The sequence below is a fragment of the Biomphalaria glabrata genome, chromosome 5 (genome assembly GCF_947242115.1).
Source record: "Biomphalaria glabrata chromosome 5, xgBioGlab47.1, whole genome shotgun sequence".
In the NCBI taxonomy this organism is placed as follows: domain Eukaryota; kingdom Metazoa; phylum Mollusca; class Gastropoda; family Planorbidae; genus Biomphalaria; species Biomphalaria glabrata.
In genome coordinates, this window is record NC_074715.1 from 37,050,786 (window position 1) to 37,078,169 (window position 27,384).

Sequence of the window (27,384 nt, forward strand, 5' to 3'; positions counted from 1 at the left end):
TCAGACGTAGGCATTGGTATCAATCCCAATAGGGCATTTAAGACAATTATGTATAAAACTTTAAAGTACGTATACAACTCAATAACAAAGGATATAAGTAAGATAACCACAATAAATGTGCTATAGTACAATGTAGGATGATACTAGTCAAGATTCATCCATTAAATTTGATTACGACGATAAGTAATCAGTTACAGTAAAATGGGGAATGAGCATATTATATACTAAAGGATAAGATGAAAATAAAATATTAGGGATAGGGCTACCGTAATAAGTGTTTGATATAATTAATCAAAATTACATTCATCCAAGGAACTATAAGTTCACAAGGGTGGGAGACATAATAACATGCATGAGGGATATACAACAGAAATGTGAATTGATTAATTTCACATGGGCTCTGTAAGTTTAGAGCACTGTGATCTAAGTTCTTAGACAGTACTTAGATTCACGAAAGGTTATTGTTTACATCCATCACTAAAATACGGGAATGGAGAAACATAACAAAATCAAATATAATAACTATGGTTTCAAATGTAGACAACCATAGCGTCATTAGTAATACTATATGAAGATATAGCATTGACATATAATAGTACGATGTATATACATAATAAAGTCATAATATAATGACGGGGAACGTGGTTGTGTACTAATATGTACTCACACATTCCTATAAGATAAAATGAGTATAGTAAAAGGTTTACACTTACCCGTTTGTCCCTAATGAAATCTCACAACTAAACTTCCTAACAGAGGAGACTGCATGAATCCTAGCGGGCCTAATTTGGAATGCTTTGGTCTCTCTCTATATATAGATGGGACTTTTCGTTTAACGGGTGGGGAAGAAAGCTAGCTGATTTTCTCACATGTATCGATGTACCGGAGATGTCAGGCGTCAGGTCAGATTTATGGTCAATATTCGTAGCCTACCGTGAGAGTAAAGTCTTAAGCGAATATGTATCTGTCCAGCCCGAGTGCAATGCTATTCTTAGAGCGATGTGTATCCTGCGGGGGGGGGGGGGGGGGGGGGTGTGAAAAGTTATTAGGCCGCGGCGTGTAGCGCGGGTGCAGCGACTTCATAGTGTCACCTGTCCAGCGGTCAATAATTAAAAGTTAGCCCTGGAGAGGCTAGTTAATGTTTTACGTGGAGATTCATCCCGTGAGAAACATGCGAGGGGGGATAAATCCTACAAGAAATTAGCTGTGGGTGGACAGGGAAATAATTGTTTTAAGTTAAAAATAAAGTTTCTCACGGTTTACTGGGAAAAACTAAAATGAACTTATGTATGCAAGTTTCGTATCGTCACATACCCACCCACTTAAAAAGTATTCGCAGAATACTATCAGTACTTGCATACATGTTTCATTTGAGCTTTGTCGTTGTCCAGTCTAATTATCCAAGGGGGAAAAAAAATGAATCTGAATTCGAGGAACGAGTCGTAAGGGAGATTGGGCGTCCAGGTTTCCGTTTTATGTCTAATTTCGATCCCACCGTGGACTGTTGTGTTTGGGTGGAGAATAACGTGACCTGTGGTTGAGGTCAGGTTTGTTTGGGTACCTGTGCGTCCTACCTGAAGCAGTGAGGGGTGATGGGGTGGAGTTGCAACATGATGGACTGGGCGGGAATCGGTGGTGACTACCACCTTTGTGATTCCATGCAGGTATCATATTTATACGTGGGGGCCAAAACTGTTGACCACGCCAACGCCTTCTGACACTGTCAATGTCAGGAATTAGGGGTTTAATTTCCTTAGTTCGGTTGAACTGAGGTGTTGAGTGATGGCGCCCAGTGTTTGACTGATTTGGGCCATCCTTCTGTCTAGTCGTTCTACAGACTGGCAGGGAAAAATATGGCTTCTTAACATTTCCCAATGGTACGTATTGGGAGCCAAGAATAAAGTCGTACACGGGTGACTCCATAACAGCAGCGTTTATGGTCCCGTGCACGTATCGACATTCTACATGCACCCTCGCTATGGGCAAGACCATTGGAGGTGTAGTTTTGTCGACAGTTTGGATCTCTACCGTTTCACCGGTGAGATCCGCCGAATCAATCAGCGCTTCCTTTATTATAGAAGTAAAAGAGCAGGCTGTATCAAACATGATATAAGTTTGAACGCCGTTTATTAGGGCCTGCTCTACACCTGGGGGTGATGTAGAGGGGTGAGGAGGTATATAAGGGATTTCTGGGCCTACCGGGTTACCAGTCTTGGGCCGTCGAAAGGTCGTCAGGGCCGATACGACGTGTGGGGCATGTTGTTGTCGAGTCCTCCTGTCGTCACGCGTGTTATGTGAGTCACGGTGAGGGGGGTGGTGGTGGTAGGAATTATTCTGGCGTGATTGATGGGGAGGGCGGTTCGACTGGTTGGATGGGTATTGTGATGGGACACGTGCCTGGTTGTTTTGATTTTGGTTGTGAGGTGTGGGCTGGGCAGGGGAGGTTTCGCTAGATTGTGGTTCTGTTACTAGTGTCTTAGCTTTCTGGTCTCGTCTGGCAGCTATGTATCGGTCTGCAGCAATTGCAATGTCAGAAGGGTCAATTGCCTGTTGCTCATTAACATATATTCGAGTTTCCTGCGTTAAGCAGTCTCGAAGCTGCTCAGCCAGAATAAGGTTTCTAAGACCTTCAAATGTTTCGGGCATTTTGCTTAGGGCTAGCCATTTCCCGAGGTATTTGTCCAGCCTGTCGCAAAGATTGACATAAGTTTCTTTGCGCTCAAGGCGGGACCCTCGATACTTCTTATGGTATGAATCAGAGGTTAGTTCAAATTGAACCAATAGTGACTCTTTTAGGGCTTCAAAGTCCTCCCGTTGGTATGAGGGGAGCTTTGTGTAAGCCTCGTAAGCCTTGCCTCTAAGGCATTGAGCTAGCCTAAAACACCACCTATCCTTGGGCAAACTATAATAGCGTGCCACCTCTTCGAATCGTGTTAAGTAAACCTCAACCCTTTCGCTCTTCTCATCGAAGGGCTCGAATGGGATGTTGGGTGAGCTGCTTGAGGACCCTTGGCTGGAGGCTGGGCTAGCAGGCTGAGAATCAGCGACTGTGCGAGCCGTCTCATTCTCTTGAGCTATTTTAGCTCTTTCGGTTGCCTGTCTTTCCCGCTCCATGGCTAACTCGTGCTCATACTTCTCTTTATCTCTAGCTAGCTCCTGCTCATTTTTAAGTCTTTCATGTTCATTTTTCTCTTTGTCTCTAGCTAATTCGTACTCATTTTTGAGTCTATCACTTTCGTTTTTCTCCCTCTCTATTGCTAACTCGAATTCCCGCTTCTCCCACTCATCCAACTTTTGTCGGATGTAGTCAGAGCGGCTAGGCCCCTCTAACTCTAACAATGCCGCTGTCTCTGTCAGCTCTTGTATTTTTAGTTTTCTGTCAGAGTCAGTTTTGGACCTAGTATTGCTGGCCATTATTTACGTATGAGAGAAATAAAATTGGAAACTACTAAGACTACAAGGAGGGATATTACTGAAGTAAGAACGTTCTATGAAGCCCGTATGAAACAACCACGTTGCCCGTAATGATAATATAATATTAAGCACAGTAATGCTACTTAAAATAACCACAAATAATAATATTATACTAAGTTAATATGTGATAACATCTAAAGTTAGATAGATATAAAATAAAGACTTTAGCAACACTCTTCACTCCGTTTGCAATCCGTTACTTTAAGATAATGAAAGTATATTATATTTAGGAAAGTTCTACTGCTGTATGCCTGTGCCTGTCTAATAAAGGATTCTAGTTTCAGATACCCGGACGGGACCACATTTATATGTGACGAGATGTTAATTAGTTAATATATGGCTTGTTTATTTAGGTCTAGGGGAAATTTGATTAATTTTATCCCGCTCACATATAAGATTTTGTACAGGCACACCGCAACTAACAGTAAGAACAGACCAATATCATATGTTTATAAATAAAATAATTTAATAAATGAAAGTTTACAAAGGAAAATGATCAAATAAAATTATAATTAAGAAAATAAAAGAAGGTGCTAATATCTAAAATAACTGCTCATCATGGATTGCTAATTATTGAGTGATTGGAGGAGAAGAATGTTCCTATGTCTGCTACTTATTTTTCTTAGCTGCTAGCTCCTGGGTCGTCTTCTGGCGGTCGTAGGACTAGCACTCAGAAGGATGAGTCATCCGGCTCTGTCTTAGGACGTCGGCTCGGGATATCCCTATGCTGTAGGCAAGCTGGCTCTATAGGTGAGGCCGCTGCCTGTTTAGCAATAGAGATGGTTGGTGCTGCAGACTAAGTTGTAGTGGGACGATCTCTCAGCTGTGATCTCTAGCTCGTAGAGAGCCGTGCTAACTCAACACCAGTTTATCTTCTGCTGCGAAGGTTGCTCTGATCTGTCGGCATTAGGCAATAACTATTGGGCAGTGGACAGTTTGGGCCGGGTACTGGGCAGATGATACTGGGCAGTATAGGGCACTGTGGACACTGGGCAATATGTTAGGGCCAAGGACAGTAGGCAATGCCTTCTTGCTAACAGGTATGTAATTGGGGGGGGGGGGTGTATCTGGTGTGGTCTGCCTCGGTTACAGCTTTCTATGGAGATCTGGTAGTTGTAGCAATCGTGTGTAGTAACCTTGGGTAGCAATCAGAGGTAGCAATCAGGGGTAGCAACCAGGCTGGGGATAAGACAGACAATTAGGAACCTCCTAAAGACATTGAGTAGGGATTCCCATATGCCTTGCAATCATTCAGACGTAGGCATTGGTATCAATCCCAATAGGGCATTTAAGACAATTATGTATAAAACTTTAAAGTACGTATACAACTCAATAACAAAGGATATAAGTAAGATAACCACAATAAATGTGCTATAGTACAATGTAGGATGATACTAGTCAAGATTCATCCATTAAATTTGATTACGACGATAAGTAATCAGTTACAGTAAAATGGGGAATGAGCATATTATATACTAAAGGATAAGATGAAAATAAAATATTAGGGATAGGGCTACCGTAATAAGTGTTTGATATAATTAATCAAAATTACATTCATCCAAGGAACTATAAGTTCACAAGGGTGGGAGACATAATAACATGCATGAGGGATATACAACAGAAATGTGAATTGATTAATTTCACATGGGCTCTGTAAGTTTAGAGCACTGTGATCTAAGTTCTTAGACAGTACTTAGATTCACGAAAGGTTATTGTTTACATCCATCACTAAAATACGGGAATGGAGAAACATAACAAAATCAAATATAATAACTATGGTTTCAAATGTAGACAACCATAGCGTCATTAGTAATACTATATGAAGATATAGCATTGACATATAATAGTACGATGTATATACATAATAAAGTCATAATATAATGACGGGGAACGTGGTTGTGTACTAATATGTACTCACACATTCCTATAAGATAAAATGAGTATAGTAAAAGGTTTACACTTACCCGTTTGTCCCTAATGAAATCTCACAACTAAACTTCCTAACAGAGGAGACTGCATGAATCCTAGCGGGCCTAATTTGGAATGCTTTGGTCTCTCTCTATATATAGATGGGACTTTTCGTTTAACGGGTGGGGAAGAAAGCTAGCTGATTTTCTCACATGTATCGATGTACCGGAGATGTCAGGCGTCAGGTCAGATTTATGGTCAATATTCGTAGCCTACCGTGAGAGTAAAGTCTTAAGCGAATATGTATCTGTCCAGCCCGAGTGCAATGCTATTCTTAGAGCGATGTGTATCCTGCGGGGGGGGGGGGGGTGTGAAAAGTTATTAGGCCGCGGCGTGTAGCGCGGGTGCAGCGACTTCATAGTGTCACCTGTCCAGCGGTCAATAATTAAAAGTTAGCCCTGGAGAGGCTAGTTAATGTTTTACGTGGAGATTCATCCCGTGAGAAACATGCGAGGGGGGATAAATCCTACAAGAAATTAGCTGTGGGTGGACAGGGAAATAATTGTTTTAAGTTAAAAATAAAGTTTCTCACGGTTTACTGGGAAAAACTAAAATGAACTTATGTATGCAAGTTTCGTATCGTCACAGAGACGAAAGGCCCAGGAGAGATCTGAATGGAAGGATGTGTTAAAGCAGGCCAGAGCCCTCCATGGGCTGTAGCGCCACTGGGATGGATGGATGGATGGTTGACATACCTATGTAAATACTGGACTCCTACTGCTCAAGGACGATATATTAATATTATTGTTATACCCTTTAAATATTCTTATAGAAAAGAACGATCGTTGTCACTTCAGGTTACTTCTCATAAATAGTATGGAAGAAATAAAAAGAAAAATATGCATTGATTAACTTTTCGTGAAATCTATGAGTGCTCCATTCCCCATGCACAAGAAACTGTGTAAAAAAAACAATGAAAATTATGCAATTTTTTATAAGTTAATTTACGGTACAAATAAAAATAAAGAAGATGAAATCGTCGCCGTTAAAGTGTAACCTCACGCTATTGTAGCGTGGAAATACTCAGGAACTTTCTGCCTACATCTATTTTGTTCCGTCATCTAAATCGTTACGTTCCCGCGCTGAAGTTCCGTCCACTGAGCTGTAGTTGTTCCGTTCACTGAGTTGTTGGTGTTCCGTAACATTAAATGTGTACGTTTTTTAAGCCACATAAATTTCTTTTAAAAGTTGAGAAATTCGTTTTTCATTTTCTTTCGTCCAAAAAGAAGACAAAAAGTTGTATCCTAACACATTTCTAAGCGAGTATGTAGTTTTTACTTGTTCTTTATTCCTTATAAATTAGAATCATTAATTTTGAGTTACGCAAATACAAATCAAGCATGTTAGGCCTATCCCGAAGACCTTTTGAATGAAGTCTGAGGTCTTTACGGAGGCCGTTGGGTGCCATAAAAGATCTTTATTTGAACTTTCAAAATAAATCTGTACAATGCCGTGTATTTCTGCTAGTTAGTAAGTTAGAGATAAATTCAGAGCTAAAATTGAAGGGTGAAATAAATAGTTCAAAATGGATGTTATATAACTTAAAAGCCTTATCGATGGGTCTGTATTTAGTGCAATAAAATGGGACTATGTTAATGACTAATGATTGCTGTATGATATGTTTTTATAGACTAGAAGGAGAAGCATCATACAGTGATTTCATTTTGAGTGAGAAAATACTTTATTGATGATTCAGACTTGGCCACCTACTGCATTAGTCTGTGATACTGGAAAGGGCAGACACATGTTTAATATTTAATGTATTAACGAAATTCAAAAGAAAAAATGAAATCCTCTTCTGCCATAAAAAAAAAACCGTACCTAAACATATATTATACATGGCAAGTTGATATGCTTGTCAGAGGTGTCATAGCTAAAGGTGTTCTTAATGATGCCGCGCGCTGGAGTTTTGCAGCTAATCATAATGTAAGAGTGTCGGGGCCCTGCCCAGTGACCTTAACGCAGCCAGATTCGGTTGTACGTCGCCTCGCTGCGTCCTTAACGGCCTAGAGGAAATATATTTGCTACGTCATTAACAGGCAGAGATTTACAGCGATACAGATAGGTAACAAAACACAACTGAACTTTTCACCCATGGCGCATCCACAAACATTGCAGGTTTTTACCGTAACGTCTCCCCTCTTTTACAAAGAAATAGAAATAGTGTCTAATACTCCCGAGTTTGTCACAATAAAAAAAAAAGGTGACAAGCCAGTTTCTTGACTTTGTCTTTTCAATTTCAGTTTCCACCACTACCTAGTGAATGCAAGGCAGGCCAATACCTGGATACAAAGGCAGGCCAGTAACTAGCGGATACTAGGGCGTGTGAATAACCTCCATTTTTTTAAGAGCGTATAACTGCACATGAACATTCATGGTGTTTCGGTTATCCAAAATTAAGATTCGAACTTGATGAGTTGTTTGGCTCAAAAGCCAATCGCATCACCTCTCGATTTGAAAATGAAATTTCAAATGTCTTTTAAGATGGAAATAACAAAAAGCTAAGAGCCTAGGCCAACGTGTCCAAAAAATAAATAAATTTACTTACATCTTAGATTTAAAAAAACAAAACCAAGCCCTGAGGCCACACGTATAGTAAGATAACTTTTTGACGAAACTTTGAACGATTGTGGAAGCCATTCTTCATCCTTAACATGATATGCTGTATCTCAAATGCAGGCCAAGGGAGATAAATTTGCAATGCATTGCGATAAATGAATCAGCCCCAGTCTGGTGCTGAAGCTCCTACACTCTATAACACGACGACGTAGCTGATATTGATATTTATTCCTTCACCCAACAAGTCGTGATGGTAAATATTTACTGGTAGTAACTTTGGTACACATTCCTCCCATAGCTGCAAGTAAAAGCAAAGTGGTCCATTGTTTGTTGCCCGTTGAGTGAATGGGCTTTGCAATATACCCGTGTTTGTCGTAATGGTAATGATTGAATTCCTCCATACACTTAACAAGAAAATTGTTGATCGATCTATACAATTGATAGTATTATGTGCGACGTTTGACTTACAAAGAGTGTCTTTGTCTCGTGACTTAATAGAGATTGATTAGGACATCACTGCACAATCTGTAACTAATAGAGTCTGATATGAAAAACAGTTTTTAGACGTTATGCTTGTCTTTTTTAGCCCCGGTTAGTAGTTGTGCCTCACCTCGGTTAGTAGTTGTGCCTCACCTCGGTTAGTAGTTGTGCCTCACCTCGGTTAGTAGTTGTGTCTCACCTCGGTTAGTAGTTGTGCCTCACCTCGGTTAGTAGTTGTGCATCACCTCGGTTAGTAGTTGTGCCTCACCTCGGTTAGTAGTTGTGCCTCACCTCGGTTAGTAGTTGTGCCTCACCTCGGTTAGTAGTTGTGCCTCACCTCGGTTAGTAGTTGTGCCTCACCTCGGTTAGTAGTTGTGTCTCACCTCGGTTAGTAGTTGTGTCTCACCTCGGTTAGTAGTTGTGTCTCACCTCGGTTAGTAGTTGTGCCTCACCTCGGTTAGTAGTTGTGTCTCACCTCGGTTAGTAGTTGTGCCTCACCTCGGTTAGTCTTTGTACGAGCCAGTGAGCTTGAAACCTCTCTTTTTGTGTCTTTAATGTGGACATTAGGTACTTTTAAATACATCTTGCATGTCTCAGACAAATCTACTCTCTATCTTTCACTTACCCTGACATCTTGCATGCCTCAGACAAATCTACTCTCTATCTTTCACTTACCCTGACATCTTGCATGCCTCAGACAAATCTACTCTCTATCTTTCACTTACCCTGACATCTTGCATGCCTCAGACAAATCTACTCTCTATCTTTCACTTACCCTGACATCTTGCATGCTTCAGACAAATCTACTCTCTATCTTTCACTTACCCTGACATCTTGCATGCCTCAGAAAAATCTACTCTCTATCTTTCACTTACCCTGACATCTTGCATGCCTCAGACAAATCTACTCTCTATCTTTCACTTACCCTGACATCTTGCATGCCTCAGACAAATCTACTCTCTATCTTTCACGTACCCTGACATCTTGCATGCCTCAGACAAATCTACTCTCTATCTTTCACGTACCCTGACATCTTGCATGCCTCAGACAAATCTACTCTCTATCTTTCACGTACCCTGACATCTTGCATGCCTCAGACAAATGTACTCTCTATCTTTCACGTACCCTGACATCTTGCATGCCTCAGAAAAATCTACTCTCTATCTTTCACTTACCCTGACATCTTGCATGCCTCAGACAAATCTACTCTCTATCTTTCACTTACCCTGACATCTTGCATGCCTCAGACAAATCTACTCTCTATCTTTCACTTACCCTGACATCTTGCATGCCTCAGACAAATCTACTCTCTATCTTTCACTTACCCTGACATCTTGCATGCCTCAGACAAATATACTCTCTATCTTTCACTTACCCTGACATCTTGCATGCCTCAGACAAATATACTCTCTATCTTTCACTTACCCTGACATCTTGCATGCCTCAGACAAATCTACCCTCTTTCTTTCACTTACCCTGACATCTTGCATGCCTCAGACAAATCTACTCTCTATCTTTCACGTACCTTGACATCTTGCATGCCTCAGACAAATCTACTCTCTATCTTTCACTTACCCTGACATCTTGCATGCCTCAGACAAATCTACTCTCTATCTTTCACTTACCCTGACAACGTAGGCTGATAGATAAAAAAAATCACACAAATAAGGTCCATGCATAATTCCATATTAACAAATACTTCTAGTCAAATAAACATCGCAACATCTCTGACGTTGAAAATCTGATCAAGTAATTACAGGATTAGTCTGTGCATTAGGCAGAATAACTAAGTGACAGAGGGCACCGGGGGGGGGGGGGGGAGAAGGAGGGAGGGGGTAAAGGGAGGTATGAAAAGAGTGTGTATGAGGGTTTGTGATAGTATTGTCACACATGTTTAATTGTAGGTGCATGCACACATTAAAATGACAAAATTTCAGCCCGAACATGTTGTTTTTTTTTTATAAGAAATATAAACGAAAGACTACTTATGCTTTCATTTCTTTTAGTCTATGTTATCAAGTGTGTCAGTGTATAAGGTAACACCTAAAAGTGTTTACATTCAGTGTAAGCTAGTTACTGCCTCATTAGAGCAGCGTCTTCATATAAAGCCAAATATTATATCCGATTCAATTAGCCGCTGTATATGTTATATAATAATATAACATTTAACTATTATTAATATCTATAGTACTCGAAATATAATCCTCTCTGTCTCTCCCCCCCCCCCTCTTTTTTTCTCCTCCACTTCTCTTGCTCTTTCTCCCTTTCTTCCATTTCCCCACCCAATGCTACCTCTCCAATTCAGTGTGTTGAAGGATTTCCAGTAAACACTAGTTCGAACAAAGTTTTGTTTTAAATAAACCATCTAAATCTTTGGGAACTAGATCAACGGCCAATGTATTGCTTGGTTAGCTCGTGAGAAATAAAACCTAGATCCAAGTGATTTCAAACAAGCCACGTATCATTTTTAAAAGCAGCTATATCATAGGATACGTTGATTTTGTTAGCAAAAGCATTTTATTTAAGGATGCATGAAAATCACAGAAGAAATGAATGTGTAAGAGAAAGGGAGAGAAAGGGAGAAATGAGAGAGAGAGACAGAGAAAAACGGAGAGACAGAGAGAGAGACATGGAGAAAGAGAGAGAGAGACAGTGAGACAGAGAGACAGAAAAAGACAGAGACAGAGAGAGAGAGAGAGAGGGAGATAGAGAGAGACATAGACAGAGAGAGAGACAGAGAGACAGGGTGAGACAGAGAGAGACAGAGAGAGAGAAACAGAGAGAGAGAGAGAGACAAAGGGAGAGACAGAGAGACAGAGAGAGAGAGACAGAGATAGACAGAGAGAGACAGAGACAGAGACAGAGAGAGAGACAGAGAAAGGCATAGAGAGAGACAGAGAGAGACAGAGACAGAGAATGGAAGCAAAAGAAATAGAGACAGAACGAAGGAAAAAAAAGAGTAAAGAAATAAAAACGAGAATGAGAAATGGAGAGAAAAAGCAAAAGAAAGACAGCGAGAGATAGAGTGAGAAAAAGAGGGGGGGGGAACTTCTTTCAAAATAACTTTAAAAAAAAAACGGTTTGGTAGAACAAAAAAAATGTTTGTTTTTTCATTGGGTCACGTGGTAAGTAGAAGTCTCAACACCTGGCGACTTGCTCAATTGAGTACTGGAGTGAAATACCTGCCCTTAATTACCAATAGAGTCAGAATGATCCCTCCAAAACCAACCAGGGCACGTTAGGGATGATGCTACTGGAACTAAACCCTATCAGGCCAGTGGGTGAAACGGCACTGACGAAATGACAGAGTGGGATGCGTTGGGATAACTAGAGTCTGAAAGCGAGATAGAGACTGGCAGAGAAAAAGAGACTGAGAGAGTGAAAGAAGATAGAAAGAACTTGAGAAAGATAAGAATGAAGAACTGAAAAGAAAATAATCCAGAGATTGAATTGAGAAGAAAATTTTAAACTTTGGGATCTGGAAATTTGAGGCTAATCTGTCTTAGTAAAACGACTTGCCGTAGAAAAAAGAATATATTAAAATAAGAAAGACCTATATCTCTGTATCCTGTAGAAACATTCTGTGTATCGTAAATCATTGAAAATAAGTATGTGTATGCCATAGAAGTGTCTCTAGTGCGGAACAAAGTCCCCCCTCCCCCCCCTTTTTTTTTTTACATTTGTTTGCTCATATTTTTTAAGAGGATAAAAGTGATCGGTGAATTTCGTTAAAAAGTTTACCAAAAGAAATGGCACTCATAGTTCCCTGGCACCCCTCCCCCTCCCTGACGGCTCGAGGTGTTAAAAGTTTTCAAAGAATAATAAACAAGGCTTAAGTGGGCTTTGACCTGAGGTATGAATGCCTCATAAGGGAGCCTTAAATCATAGATCAGCGTGACATGACGTGGTGGGGAGGAGACAGCTAGCGCCTACACTTTTATTGCGCCCTGTAGTAGGAGACAGAATTCTTTGACCTCAACAAAAAAAAAAAGTAAATCCATCTGTAAAACGACGCAGTGTTAAGACGATAAAGGTTCTCAAATTACTCTGAAGTTGACGGAAGGCACGTCGTCCAATAAAAATATTGGTCCCGTTGATTTTTCAAAGACTTTTATTCATCTTCATGCTGTTGGATGTTGTTTAGTCAATCAGGTAAATGGGTTATGCTTAAGTAAGTTAATCTGCACGTAGCATTGTATTCTTCTTGCACATAAGAGGGATGACCAATCTTTGTGCTGAAGAGGAGGACGAAGTAACCGAAGTGCTCCCACTAAGCGCTGCCCAACCTAGTCTCAATGTTACCCTCACTGGCATAGAGGAAAGTAGTTGGCAGCAGATGGTCTCTGAAAGAGACAGTTGGAGAGCTTTCAGAAAGTCCGCAGGACATACAATTGATGCCTAAATACAAACCCTCCTAGAAGACAGACAGAGAAGACGTAAAAGAAACCCGACGGACTGCGTCAGCTGTAGAAAAATATATAGGTCACCAATAGGTTTGCGTCGAGTGAAAGAAATGCGCCCATCCTCTGAATCGAATACATTGCCAGTAGTATTAATATTTGAGACCATTTTCTTCTCTTTAGTACATTTTTGTAATACAATTTTCTTCCCATTAGTTAAGCTGTACACAACTTTTGTTTCGTGATTTGTGAGGGGCATTGAATAATTGTACAACTTTTCAACTTGATCAAAGAATGGTAAATGGGAGAAATAACCTGTACACAATGTGTACAGACAGGCAGATAAACAAGCAGACAGAAAGGCAGACAGACAAGCAGAGGGAGTTGATGAAAATAAAAAAAAACATTGCTTACTTCATCTTCTAGGTCAGAGATTATAAAAACTTTTTTGAGTTTTTCTTTCAAAACTTGCCCACAACCCCTAAGCGAAAAAGCTACACAAATGCAAAGTATATCGGATACAAATGTAAAACAAGATTACAAGGACGGCCATTGTGGGAACAAAAACTCAAAATCGGCCCCCGATATTACAGTGGTCCACCCAGGCAGGTATCAATATTTTCAGAAAGAACATCAGAATTAAATTCTATCAAAGACAGAGAAGAATGGAGAAAGAAGGTTGACAGATCTTGCGTGGTGCACCAGCGGTCCAGCAGACCAAAATATAGGTGAAAGTTAATGTGAAGTTAAATGTGAACCTGGCCTAATTGATGTCTTACAATGAGTTTCTAATTGATCTAATTGTTTTGTAAATACTCTTATTCAAATCCTCAAAAAAAAAAACAACAAAAAATACATTTCGTAGAATTAAATTGTTTGTATTTCAAGTGCTTCAGTTCATGCGATAATATGAAAAAACTACTTATTAATTGTTGTTTTAACTTAAGTCCAAATAGTTTTTTTCTCTTAAAAAAAAAGAAAAATATATTTTTGGGTAAATGTAGTAGTTAGTAGGACATAATTTACATAACGTAGCAATATTTATGTAAAAAAAATAAAATAATTTTTTGAAAAAAAAATCTAAAACCATTTGCATAAATGTGTTGAAAATATGACAAATAGTCATCTCCCCTACTAAAGAGCATCCAGTGTTTGTTACTTTTAATAGTGAATAGTTGTAGGAGTGGCGTATTTTATTAAAAAACTGCTTGCATAAGTGATTTAAAAAATTAGATTTTTTGCTTTTAGAAAGTAGCCGTTGCATCAGAACTTTGAATGGACTAAAATATTATGATGTCGGATTTACACTATCTTTTCTAGTTTACGAGATCTAAAAGGGACGGACAGACGGACAGACAGACATTTCACACAATACTAAAAGCGTCTTTTCCCCTTTCGGAGGCGGTAAAAACAACAGCATATCTCGAAAGAGTTTATTAAGTTTATAACTTTTGGTCCGCATACTACAGTTTGAGAACCTCTGTTCTAAGGCAATCTCATTTATGAACTATTTCTTTCCAATTGCTATTATATTATAATATGGTATGTCTACAACCAAAAGGAAACCAAGGACTTATATTAGAATTTAAATTCTGTGGAATGAACAACAAATATGAAACAGAGATTAGCCAAGTTACGATACGTCTGTAACTCATATAAAGTCTATAATAAAATGTAAGTTTGAAGCGAATGTAAAGAGGAACCTTTCAACCGTACACTCATAAAACACAACGATGACTCAATGATGTGGCCATCTAATGAGGGAGGGAGGGAGGCTGTCCCGTCCAAGATTATTTAGTGCGGACAGATGGAGAAGGTTCAAAAGTTCACACCTTTGCATGCTCCTTTTTCCCCTAAATCCTCTCGCCCCCCCCCCTTCCCGTCTCAGCATTCATACCTCTGCCACACTGTTATGTTGTTTTTTCTCTCCATGCCAGGGCGCTTGGAAAGCAGTGACGGGCGGAGGAGGGTGACAAGCGGACAGGATTTGACCATCATGACAGAAGAAGGAAGGTGGACGTCAACGTCGTCCGGCCATTCACGAAGTCCATAAAGTAGCCAAGAACTATTTGGACAGGTGGCTAATTTAATGCCTGCTGTTTCAATCACACAAGACGCCCAACTATGTGAACTATGTACCTACCTGTAAACTAAGCCAAGTCACTGTCTACCACTGGATTAGTTTCACATAGTCATATAGTACTTCCTTAACATACATCTACTTTCAATTTGAAAGATAATTTCCGATTCTAGTCAAACTAACGGGTAGCAGGGCAAATTGCTCCAAAAAGATTCTTACTCGTAACAATATAGATTGTTTTACATGTTTCGGATGTTCATGATTATCACACCTTAGTCCAAGCCTCAAGCAGTTCCAAGATACAATAGAGCTGATAAACACTTATCCAACCAAAGAAAACAATGCAAGCTTTCTTATCACGCAGTTGATATAAACAACGCATTGTTTTTGTTTTATATGAGGAAGTATTTGAAATATTTCCAGATAATCCATTTTCGTAGGGAAAAGAAGGAAAATGACATTGTTTCTGTAGCTGGAGAGACCATTGAAATAGGGCAAACTTTGAAATATCTTGGTGCAATCCTAGACAATAAAATAAATGTTACTGCAAGTACTGATTATATCAGCAAAAAGAGGCAGCAAAGATTACGACTTCTGAGAAAACTGTCCTCGTTTAATGTTAGTGAAAAGGCCTTGGCTATGTTTTATCACGCTCACATCTGCAATATTTTAAGTTTCAATATCACTACCTGATATGGCAATCCGAGCATTAAAAACAAAAGTAAACTTCATAAAATCCTAAATGCTGCTGATAAAGTCATTGGCAAAAAAAAAAAAAAAAAAAAAAACATTTGGGCAGCTGTTTGAGACAAACATCCTTAAAAAAGCTAAAAGATTCTAGAAATAAAAAATCACCCTTTGGGTCAGGATTTTGTGATTTTACCATCACAAAAGAGATACAAGACACAGATAGCAAAGACAGACACAAACACTCTTTTGTTCCCCTGGCAGTCAAATCATTAAATATAAACAATCTGATATAAACTTTTCACATTTAAATTATGAGTGAGTACATTATGAGTGTACATTTTGTTTTTTTATAATTATAATGATTTTTTTGGTGTAATGCACAAATTGTAAGACAAATTTCCTTACGGACAATAAAGATTAATAATAATAATATCATTATTATTACAATTAGAAGTATTTGAAATATTTCCAGTAGAATTAGAAAAAAATAAAATCTGGAATGGATGCTATTTACATTCTTAGTTTTGAACGTAGAAGACAGGAAAATAAAATAGAATGCAACCAAGAAGTATTATGAAAGTTGAACTAAGTTTTGTATTCAAACTAGATTGACATTGCTAAGTGGAAACTAGTAGGCTATGTTTCCTGTTTATGAAATGCCATGCTGTCATCTCAAAACTTCTTTGCAATCCTGTCAAAAAGTGACATGCCACTATGTGCTGTGTCAAAGACATTTGCTTCTAGGGGAATGAATTTACTTTAACTCCTCGACTAGAGAATGCTTTGTGGATAAAAAGCAGGACAACGTGGCATTTCTCTCAGACCCACGTGGGCAACGTTTTAATTAAACTCTGGACTATGTCAATAAATGAAGATTTACTTCTAGCGTAATCAAAGAGCTTCGCTTCGGGTTCACCTAATGATGAAGTGGATAGTGAATTTAATTGTTTCATGACGTGGCACTATTTGAACGGGCAGTGGCTTCACTGATGTTATTAGAGAGCAATGGTGTCCTAAATGAGAAAGTTGCCATTAATATATGACTTTCCAATGGGACACAGAAGTTCCTTAATGACTAGTTTGTACCACTACACAAATGATATATTGGTAAAGTGAAGGTTAAAAAAACTTGTAGTTAATGCTCTTGAGCTATACGTGTAATTACAAACAGTAATTCAGCAATAAAGTCTCAAAGAAGAAACAGGATGTAACGATTTAATTTGTTTACTGTTTGTTTTCAAAATATACAGGACAAAGCAAACTAGGTCATTTTGTTAGATTAATCTTACACATAATTATATCTAAAATTAAATCTAACACATAAGGTTGTACATTACTTGACTGATACATCAAAGTGAATACATCTTTAAATCCCATCACTTCAAAAGGAAATGATTTCTCAAATAACGTGTTCATGTTCAAATAGTTGTGTAGTTAGCGGCGAGTTTGGATGGAACAAGATTGCTGAGGAATTGACGAGAGCAGTTGAAAGACAAATTGAACGTTGCTTGAAGCGACCAGACAGTCGCCGAGTATGTGAACAATGTTTCAACTAGTTCAGTTTTAACAAGTTCACGCGCAATACGCTGTCAAAGACCTGGTGGATTATAAGTTAGACAATGTCAAGTATTTTTACCAACTGTTTTTGTTGAACTTTTAGCTTTCTCGATGTGCTATGATCCTATCACTTGTCTGGAACAGTTGTTAAAGCGGGAGAGGAGAAAGGGGTATCTCTGTGGATGTTTACATGATAGTTTTTTAAATGCATAAAAAAATGTTCACTCAGGGATCAAGGAGACTACTTCAACTTATACCACCACATCTGTCAAGTATGATTCCTTTCCCTTGTTCAAGATATGAAATAAAATAATTAATTACCAACAGTTAAATAATTAACAAATTGGTTAAATGTTTTTTTATTGATTCTTGTGTTGTCTGATAAAAGAAATAATTGTGTAAAATTTCATCTAAATCCGAGACTGGGTGTGGGAGAAATAACGTGTACAAACTTTTTTACCATACAGACAGACAGAGAGAGTGAGTTGAAATAAGCTTTGTAAATAGCTGGAGTACGCTGAATAAGCTTTGTAAATAGCTGGAGTACCCTGAATAAGCTTTGTAAATAGCTGGAGTACCCTAAATAAGCTTTGTAAATAGCTGGAGTACCCTAAATAAGCTTTGTAAATAGCTGGAGTACCCTAAATAAGCTTTGTAAATAGCTGGAGTACCTTAAATAAGCTTTGTAAATAGCTGGAGTACCCTAAATAAGCTTTGTAAATAGCTGGAGTACCTTAAATAAGCTTTGTAAATAGCTGGAGTACCCTAAATAAGCTTTGTAAATAGCTGGAGTACCCTAAATAAGCTTTGTAAATAGCTGGAGTACCCTAAATAAGCTTTGTAAATAGCTGGAGTACCCTAAATAAGCTTTGTAAATAGCTGGAGTACCCTAAATAAGCTTTGTAAATAGCTGGAGTACCTTAAATAAGCTTTGTAAATAGCTGGAGTACCCTAAATAAGCTTTGTAAATAGCTGGAGTACCCTAAATAAGCTTTGTAAATAGCTGGAGTACCCTAAATAAGCTTTGTAAATAGCTGGAGTACCTTAAATAAGCTTTGTAAATAGCTGGAGTACCCTAAATAAGCTTTGTAAATAGCTGGAGTACCTTAAATAAGCTTTGTAAATAGCTGGAGTACCCTAAATAAGCTTTGTAAATAGCTGGAGTACCTTAAATAAGCTTTGTAAATAGCTGGAGTACCCTAAATAAGCTGTGTAAATAGCTGGAGTACCCTAAATAAGCTTTGTAAATAGCTGGAGTACCCTGAATAAGCTTTTTAAATAGCTGGAGTACCCTAAATAAGCTTTGTAAATAGCTGGAGTACCCTAAATAAGCTTTGTAAATAGCTGGAGTACCCTAAATAAGCTTTGTAAATAGCTGGAGTACCCTAAATAAGCTTTGTAAATAGCTGGAGTACCTTAAATAAGCTTTGTAAATAGCTGGAGTACCCTAAATAAGCTTTGTAAATAGCTGGAGTACCTTAAATAAGCTTTGTAAATAGCTGGAGTACCCTAAATAAGCTTTGTAAATAGCTGGAGTACCCTAAATTAACTTTGTAAATAGCTGGAGTACCCTAAATAAGCTTTGTAAATAGCTGGAGTACCCTAAATAAGCTTTGTAAATAGCTGGAGTACCCTAAGTGCCCATGTATTCCATACAACTATTTTATTCATTTAGTCTCTTATAAGTAAATTCAATACTTGAGACTAGTGTGCCTTACAAAATTAAACAGCGATGGATCGTATACTTTGTGTTCAGATGTCAGTGCTTAGATTAGCAACAGCTTCTAATTAGAATTTACGTTTAATCTTAATACAAGTGTGCACCCCCTCCCACGCCCTCTATGGCGCATGTAAGCATAGCACAATATGCACATACTAATGAAATGCGCTGTTTATCAAAGATTTTTTAATTTAAAAATTTGATCTTTTGACGTTAAGTTAGTCTTAAGAGAATTACTTGAATGTTAACATGTTAACTAACTTATCCTCAACTTGGTCTACCTTTCTTGTTGAACTACATTGTAGTAGCATAGGGATAGGTAGCACCAAACGATTATTTTAGATCTACTAGGGATTACATAGAAAATACGAAAAACATGCATATATGTAACCCTGCCGGACCATGTTTATGCATGTTTTTCGTATTTTCTATACAGTCGTTTACCCCTGCAGCAGTAAATCTTTGTTTTTACTAGGGATTACGTATGCCAAATAAGAGAATTCGAGCAATTCTTTAAACATTTTCTTGTCTAATGTGATTCGTATGTTCAATGATGGACATTGTGTCTGTGTATTGGCACCACAGTTTCAAGTCGGCTGCTCGGTTCTTTTGTGCTCCCCCGACTCCCCCTCACCACAACAACGAAAAAAAAACAACCTAAACCCAAAAGCAAAATGTAACACAATTCCCGTATTCCGGGCTGTTATCAGATCAATCTCTAAAGAGCAGGATTTACTTTTGGGTTTGTATGAGGCCCTCTGATGGTGTCGTGGATACGCAGGTGGGGGTGGGGGCGAGGATAATATATCGCCACCAGAGATAAAGGGAAAGATTTAGCGACCACAGCCACGGAGAAGGTGCCACAGTAAGAAAAAAAGTTTCGATTGAAATGTGAACACATTCGCCGCCTCTAGGCTCGACACGACTGATGCAGAGAGGGAAAAAAAGGGCAACAGAACGTCTCTATGCGATACACAAATGATGTAGACATGGGAACATGCTGTGATCAAAGTTTAAGTGAGATAGTGAAACATGAAAAGCATTTTAAAAAATAATTTTAAAAAAAAGCTTATATTCAGTGTCATTGTATCAATTAGATTGGATCAGTCATGTGTATAATCTACCAAGACATAATAAATCTGTGCGATTAGAAATAATTTTACCAATTGTTTTGTTTAGCTTTAAGCTTTTTCAATGCGCTCTGATCCTATCACTTATCTGGACCAGTTGCGAAAGGGGGAGGGAAGAAGGGGTTAACTTGGTGAATGTTTACATGATAGTTTTTTGAATGCATAAAAAAAATGTTTACTTAGGGCTACAGTCCTAAAGGGGACTAATTCAAATTATACCACCACATCTGTCAACTACGATTTCTTTCCCTTGTTCAAGATTCCAAACAAAAAAAATAATTACCAATAGTCAATTAATTGGCTATTCTTTTGGGTTGATTCTTGTGTTGTTAGGTAAAAGAAATAAACGTGCAAAATTTCAGCTTAATCCGAGATTTAGTATGGGAGAAATAACGTGTGCAAACTTTTTATTAGACAGAGTGAGTTGATATTAGGTTTTTTAAAAAGTAGTATGACCACTAAAACTTATAATGCAAAGAAACCGTTCTCTTAGACATTCGAATGTAAAAATAGATCTTTAAAATATTATCAGAAGCATGAGGCACACAGTGACTGAGGCAAACGAGGGCAAAGCTGAGGCACACTGAGACTGAGGCACACTGGAACTGAGGCACACTGAGGCTTAGGCACACTGGAACTGAGGCACACTGAGGCTTAGGCACACTGGAACTGAGGCACACTGAGGCTTAGGCACACTGGAACTGAGGCACACTGAGGCTTAGGCACACTGGAACTGAGGCACACTGAGGCTTAGGCACACTGAGGCTTAGGCACACTGACACTGAGGCACACTGAGGCTTAGGCACACTGACACTGAGGCACACTGAGGCTTAGGCACACTGGAACTGAGGCACACTGAGGCTTAGGCACACTGGAACTGAGGCACACTGAGGCTTAGGCACACTATAACTGAGGCACACTGTATGTATGCATGTATGTATGCATGTATGCATGTATGTATGTATGTATGTATGTATGTATATATGTATGTATGTATGTATGTATGCATGCATGTATGTATGTATGTATGTATGTAATGTATGTATGTATGTATGTATGTATGCATGTATGTATGTATGAATGTATGTGTGTGTGTTTGAAAGTATGTATGTATGTATGTATGTATGTATGTATGAATGTATGTATGTATGTATGTATGTATGCAGGTATGTAATGTATGTATGTATGTATGTATGTATGTATGAATGTATGCATGTATGTAATGTATGTATATAATGTATGTATGTATGTATGTATGTATGTATGTATGTATGTATATAATGTATGAATGTATGTATGTATGTATGTATATAATGTATGAATGTATGGATGCATGTATGTATTTATGTATGTACCCGGCATATTCAAAGTTGGGTAACAGAGTGTCTACACATTATTTCTACCTGACGAAGATCTGTAGTCTGTAGTTCCACAGTTAAGTTTTATTTGAATGGATTCTACAGAAGTTAAACTCCCATCTAAGCCCCCCACACACACTACCACAAACTACCACACACTTCCATACACTACCACACACTTCCAAACACTACCAGAAACTACCACACACTTCCATACATTACCACATACTTCCATACACTACCACACACTTCCATACACAACCGCACCCCCATACATTACCGCAAACTGTGTAATGTGAGAGAGAAGCTGCATGCGGTATGCGTCTTTATTAAATATAACTTGATCTTTTAATGTTTCTCTGCTGTGACTAAACTTTATGGTCTCTGAAACAGGAGCTGGATAAATAAGGGAATCTGACTTTCACAGAGCAAGACAGATGATTGTGATTGATTTAGTCAGGGCTTGGGATGTATTCAAACTGTTGTGATTGATTTAGTCAGGGCTTGGGATGTATTCAAACTGTTGTGATTGATTTAGTCAGGGCTTGGGATGTATTCAAACTGTTGTGATTGATTTAGTCAGGGCTTGGGATGTATTCAAACTGTTGTGATTGATTTAGTCAGGGCTTGGGATGTATTCAAACTGAGTGAATGTCAAAAAGCGTCAATGTCTTATGGAATTCCTTAAAGTATTAAAGAAATATATCAGTACTTGATTGAAGTTCAAAATAGCCTTTTTGTATACATCACAAGTGACCCCCCCCCCCTTTGCAAATAAAAGAAGTTTCTAGAATTGGAAAACTTTCGAGTTAAGCTGAAGTTGATATTTGTATGCACTTTTACTGAACTTGACATGTCTGTCGTTCCGTCGTTTCTTCCTTTCGTCCAGTGGTGTTTCATTTAATTATTTATTTTTTTTATATAGTTTGTTCGGCCACGTCACCAAAACTGTATTTGTAGAATCAATGAATCACAAACGATGTTTTTTAAAAACACTTTTTAACAATTACTTGATCTGCACTCTTTTCATTGGTGCGTGGAAGTGAAAACATGGAAAACACTGGATTGATATTTTGAAAACGGTTCTAACGGTTTGCCTAGAAATTTGACGGTATATATATTTGGGAAAAACAATTGCAGCTAATTGCCTATTTAGTAAAAACTCTAGTTTGAGCGTTATTATTTTTCAAAAATATATTCATCTAAAACTAACTTTGGCTAACATCTTTAAAACAACAAACAGATTCATCGAGAACTAGCGCACTGAACTCGTAGGTTACTTTGTACCAGAGTTGACTAAACAAACACAGACTTGAACGTCTTACAACACTTGATTGTGCAAGGCTAGATAGATAGACTCATGGCAATAATAAAGCATTACACGAAATGAATAGAATGATCAGTGGCGTAGCTAGGAATATGGGGGCCCGAGTGGAGCCTAACCTCTTTGGGGGCCCCTTGATTTTGACATTTGACATCATGCCACGAGATAATGGCGTAATATTTAATGTAAAAACAAATTTCTGACACTAAGTAAGGGCCCCCTCAAGTGGGGAATAAGAACTGATATATCGCCTCAAATCCTTGGAGTGGAAATCGATAAAAAAACAACAACTTTGCATTTGACTTGTTCTTCGCATCTTGAACTCCACACACTGTTGCCTTGGATTTTGAATGTCCCAAAAGAAAACTAAAGATACTAAATTGCTTTTTCTGGTACTTTTAATTACGGAAATTTCAAACTAGTTTGTACATATAAAAGTGAATAATTTACTTTCACACTGTATCTATGGCTGTAGTCTCAACATTGTGCAGGGAAAAAAGATATTTGTAATGTGTTCTGAAGGTTACTGTTGCAGTACTTAAGTACTAACTGTAAAACAACGGTTTGCTTTTTAACTAGGTTTCAAAGATCATTTAATAATTTAAAACGTTTAAAAACACTTTAAAAAGACTTTAAATTTGAGTGCACAAAATAGATTTTGTTTAAAATAAATAACTAGGTGAAGCACTGATCTTGGAATCGATAAAACAAATAATTGTATCGATAAGTTACAACCTTTGAATTCAATTTTTATCCGCTTTAAATAAATCATGTATACGTTTTTACCCCGACCCAAAAGATGCACAAAGTACCCAGGAGTACTCTTACCCCTAAACGATGCTCAAAGTACCCAGTAAACATACCTTTTAAAAATGCACAAAGTTCCTAAGAGTACACATACCACTAAACGATACTCAAATTACCAATATGCATACCTCTCTAAAATGTACACATACCCCTAAATCTAAACGATACTCAAAGTAACATGTAAACACACCTCTAAACAATGCACAAAGAAGCCCTAACCAAAAGTAAACAAGTTAAGGCAGTGTTATAAGCTGAGTTTTGTCAAGACTAAACTATATTAAAGGTATTATTTGAAAAAGAACTCGATTGTAAACTGTTTTTGTTTTGTTTACATTTGGTTTCGATTCGTTTTGATTTCCCCAAAAAAAAAAAAAACAAGCGAAGGTTGGAACAGTTCTTATAAGTTGGAGAGTTTAGAGAAAGTGGAGAATTTGTGTATGAACAGCATAACAAAATTTACTATTTTTAAAAAAAAATGACACATTGAAGTACTGTGATGAGATTGTGAAAAGTTGTTTTGATGAGATTGTGTCAAATTGTGTGAAAAGATTGTGTAAAGCTGTTTTGATGAGATTGTGTAAAGTTGTATGATGAAATTGTGTAACGTTGTTAGATGAGATTGTGTAAGGCTGTTTCGTTTTAAATTGTGTAAAGTTGTATGATGAGATTGTGTAAAGTTGTGTCATGAGATTGTGTAAAGTTGATTTGATCAGATTGTGTAAAGTTGTGTCATGAGATTGTGTAAAGTTGATTTGATGAGATTGTGTAAAGTTGTGTCATGAGATTGTGTAAAGTTGTGTCATGAGATTGTGTAAAGTTGTGTCATGAGATTGTGTAAAGTGGATTTGATCAGATTGTGTAAAGTTGTGTCATGAGATTGTGTAAAGTTGTGTCATGAGATTGTGTAAAGTTGTGTCATGAGATTGTGTAAAGTTGATTTGATCAGATTGTGTAAAGTTGAGTCATGAGATTGTGTAAAGTTGAGTCATGAGATTGTGAAAAGTTGTTTTGATCAGATTGTGTAAAGTTGAGTCATGAGATTGTGTAAAGTTGAGTCATGAGATTGTGTAAAGTTGTGTGACACAGTGCTCTCCTTTCACCACTTGTACCGCTGATCTCATGACTTAGTGACACACTATTTCAACAATAGGCCTATGGGCTGGTAAGTTTCTATTAAAATATCAATAGTCGCATTTCAACACTCACAATATAAAGTCACAAGTCTCCAGCGAGATATTGACAGGCACATTGCAACTTACCTTGCAGTCACTTCTTCGCCTCACAAATATCAATGAATATTATCCAGCGGAGTGGGAAAGTCGATGAATCAGTGAGTGGCTCTCTTAGGCTTTCTCTACTTCAACCTAAGTCTCTTTAAATCCATATGAATAGTTGGAACACCAATAGAACTAACTCTAATACAGTTCAAGTGACGCTGTCCAACATCCACTTTAGGGCAGACACTGCCTATTCACGTAATCCAACTTCTAACCATAAGAATGAAACAATGAAGAAACATAACTCTGCTGCACCTACATGGACAACACCGTGTTGCGGCCCTTAGCAAGTCCACAGGAAGTCCATAATTTAGACATTCTTAGAAAGATGAACGGTATAATAAAATATACTTTTCAAGACTTAGGATAAAATATAATATGATATAGATATAGATATAATTATAAAACTGTCGCCTCCGCACGAGAGAATAAATATAAATGTGACAATATATTTGAGTAATTACGCCGGCTAGTAAATTAGTTCAATTGGAACTAAATATCAAGTTTGTTCACGGCTTGTCTAAATGCTATGTGGAGGTTTCTAAAGCTCAGTAGTCTTGCGAAGCCGCCTACAAATTAAATGAGTCTTAATTAAGTTAATTTGTGTGTCAGGTAAACACGGTCTTTAAAAAAAGAGCTTGCTAATTATTTGTTTATAATACACTGAGTTTAAGACTTTAAAGTGTATTTTTTATATTTAGAAATAAATGCATCATAATATGGCCAATCAATGAATCGGATATGTTTTAATGTTAAGTGTCAACATTCATTCGTTGTACAAATATTATTGATTCAAAGTTTTAATTAATACCCAAAAAGGAAGCAGAATAATTAATTTGATTAGACGTCGCAATTATTAGGTTTTAAGCCAATTTAAAATAAGACCCTAATTAACAGAACGCAAAATCAAAACAAAAATAAAACGGCAAATATTTTGTATACTTTATTGGATGGATCAAACAGTTATCCTTAATCTTAGTGTAAACAAATAATCCGACGATTATTTCAGATTTTGTTTCTAACGTTTTCAAGTAAATATAAAGACGGTACATTAAAATGCACTTTTTTTTTTACAAACTTTATTTTAAAAAGTATCTCAGAAATTCGTTAACACTAAAAAAATAAGAATTAAAAAATAAAACACCAGAAAAACACAAATTGCACAACTGGTCCAATCAAACATCCACATAAGCGTAGAGCCTCTGAGACTGTGATTCCGTACAAATGATCTCTCTCACGGGACCCGAGTTACTAAAGAACCAAGAGTCGAACGAACTTGTCGCCTCGGCTTAAGCGTGCTTGGTCGGTGTAACTCCACGTATTTTTTTCGGTGGCAGGACGCAAGGTTGTGGTTCTGCGAACGCTGCTTGCCTAGTGTAAGGCCAGTAAAGATTGGTGCGTGATTGGCGCGGGGGGGGGGGGGGGGATAGCGGGCGGGGGGCACCCTACTAGAAAACTCTTGCTTCGCCGCACCGATTAGCTCCTCGTCTGACATTAGGGGGGTTCGGGGGCCGCTTGGGCCTTTCTTGTTTTCTACTATATTTTTTTTTGTCTTTAGATTCTTAATTTTTTTTTAAACTTAACTCTTTTTTTTTTTTTTGGACTGGATTCTCCGGTTCCATGAGTTTGTTAAGGCGTTGGAAACAAATCAGTTGTAGGATTCAATCCATTGCTCACCTGTGAACGACTCGGTAAGCGTAGCACTGCAACAACAAAGAACGAATTTTCAGCTTCGGCTTGGTCCAATTAGATTGTAGGAAACGGGGGGTGGGGGTGGGGGGTGAAGAGACTAAGGCATCTTGGGATGGGGGTACTGGTGGTGGTGGAGGGAGATGTAGTTGACGTGACGTGCTTAGAGAAATAAAAAAGACGAGAGGAGGAAAAAAAGCTTTTTTTAAAAAAAAAAAAAAGAAAAAAAAAAAGTCCAGTACCTCTTTAAAAAAATGTCTTTCAATTATTTTGTTGCAATGGACGTGCGAGTTTTGTATTTGCCAGAGACAGATTTCATGGGGACATTGACTGTCTTGTTGGAGGAGTCAGGAGAACATAACTCTGCGCGATGATCAATGTCAGAGACAAGTCGGATACAGCCTTTAAAACATGTGGGTTGACATTTTCTCAGTCAACTATAAATACATGGGCATACATTGGTGGGAGGGGGGAAAGGGAGGGCATGACAATTCTCAACATTTGTGTACATTCAAGTCGATTTCAACTATTTTTGACATGAAGAAACGAGAATACAAAATAAAAAAAATGGTATATACTTACTTCGGAAACACAATCAGTAAGTGGTGAGAACAAAAAATCAAATGTACATTTGAAATTATTTGTTATTTAGACATATGTAACATAAATAAAGTTTTGAAAATAGTATTTAAATCTAATTGTTTGTTTTGCGAGATTCAGAATTGAAGATAATTATATTCCAAACCTCCCGCAGAATGGGGGTGGTGGGCAGGGCTAGAACCCGAGACTATTGAGACTGAGATCCAGTTCAGTGTGTATGGTTATTGTTCAGGCCAACCAATTCTGTGAGACTGCATCAATGCTGCTCGTT

General features: G+C 37.9%; 1 protein-coding gene across 6 annotated transcripts in view; it reads right to left on the bottom strand.

Annotated features, from left to right (window-relative positions):
* The window catches only part of LOC106059813 (FRAS1-related extracellular matrix protein 1-like), a 158,407-nt gene extending 132,243 nt beyond the window's left edge, over positions 1–26,164 (bottom strand). The window contains exons 1-2 of one of the 6 annotated variants that reach the window (XM_013217518.2): positions 25,969–26,164; positions 24,807–25,143 (exon numbers count right to left, since the gene is read on the bottom strand). The gene's annotated coding sequence lies outside the window, so the exon portion shown is untranslated. Of the gene's footprint in view, positions 1–24,806; positions 25,185–25,902 lie in introns of all 6 variants that reach the window. The other 5 variants (XM_013217503.2, XM_013217510.2, XM_013217497.2 and 2 more) reach the window with 5 other exon arrangements.
* Positions 26,165–27,384: the final 1,220 nt, after the last annotated feature.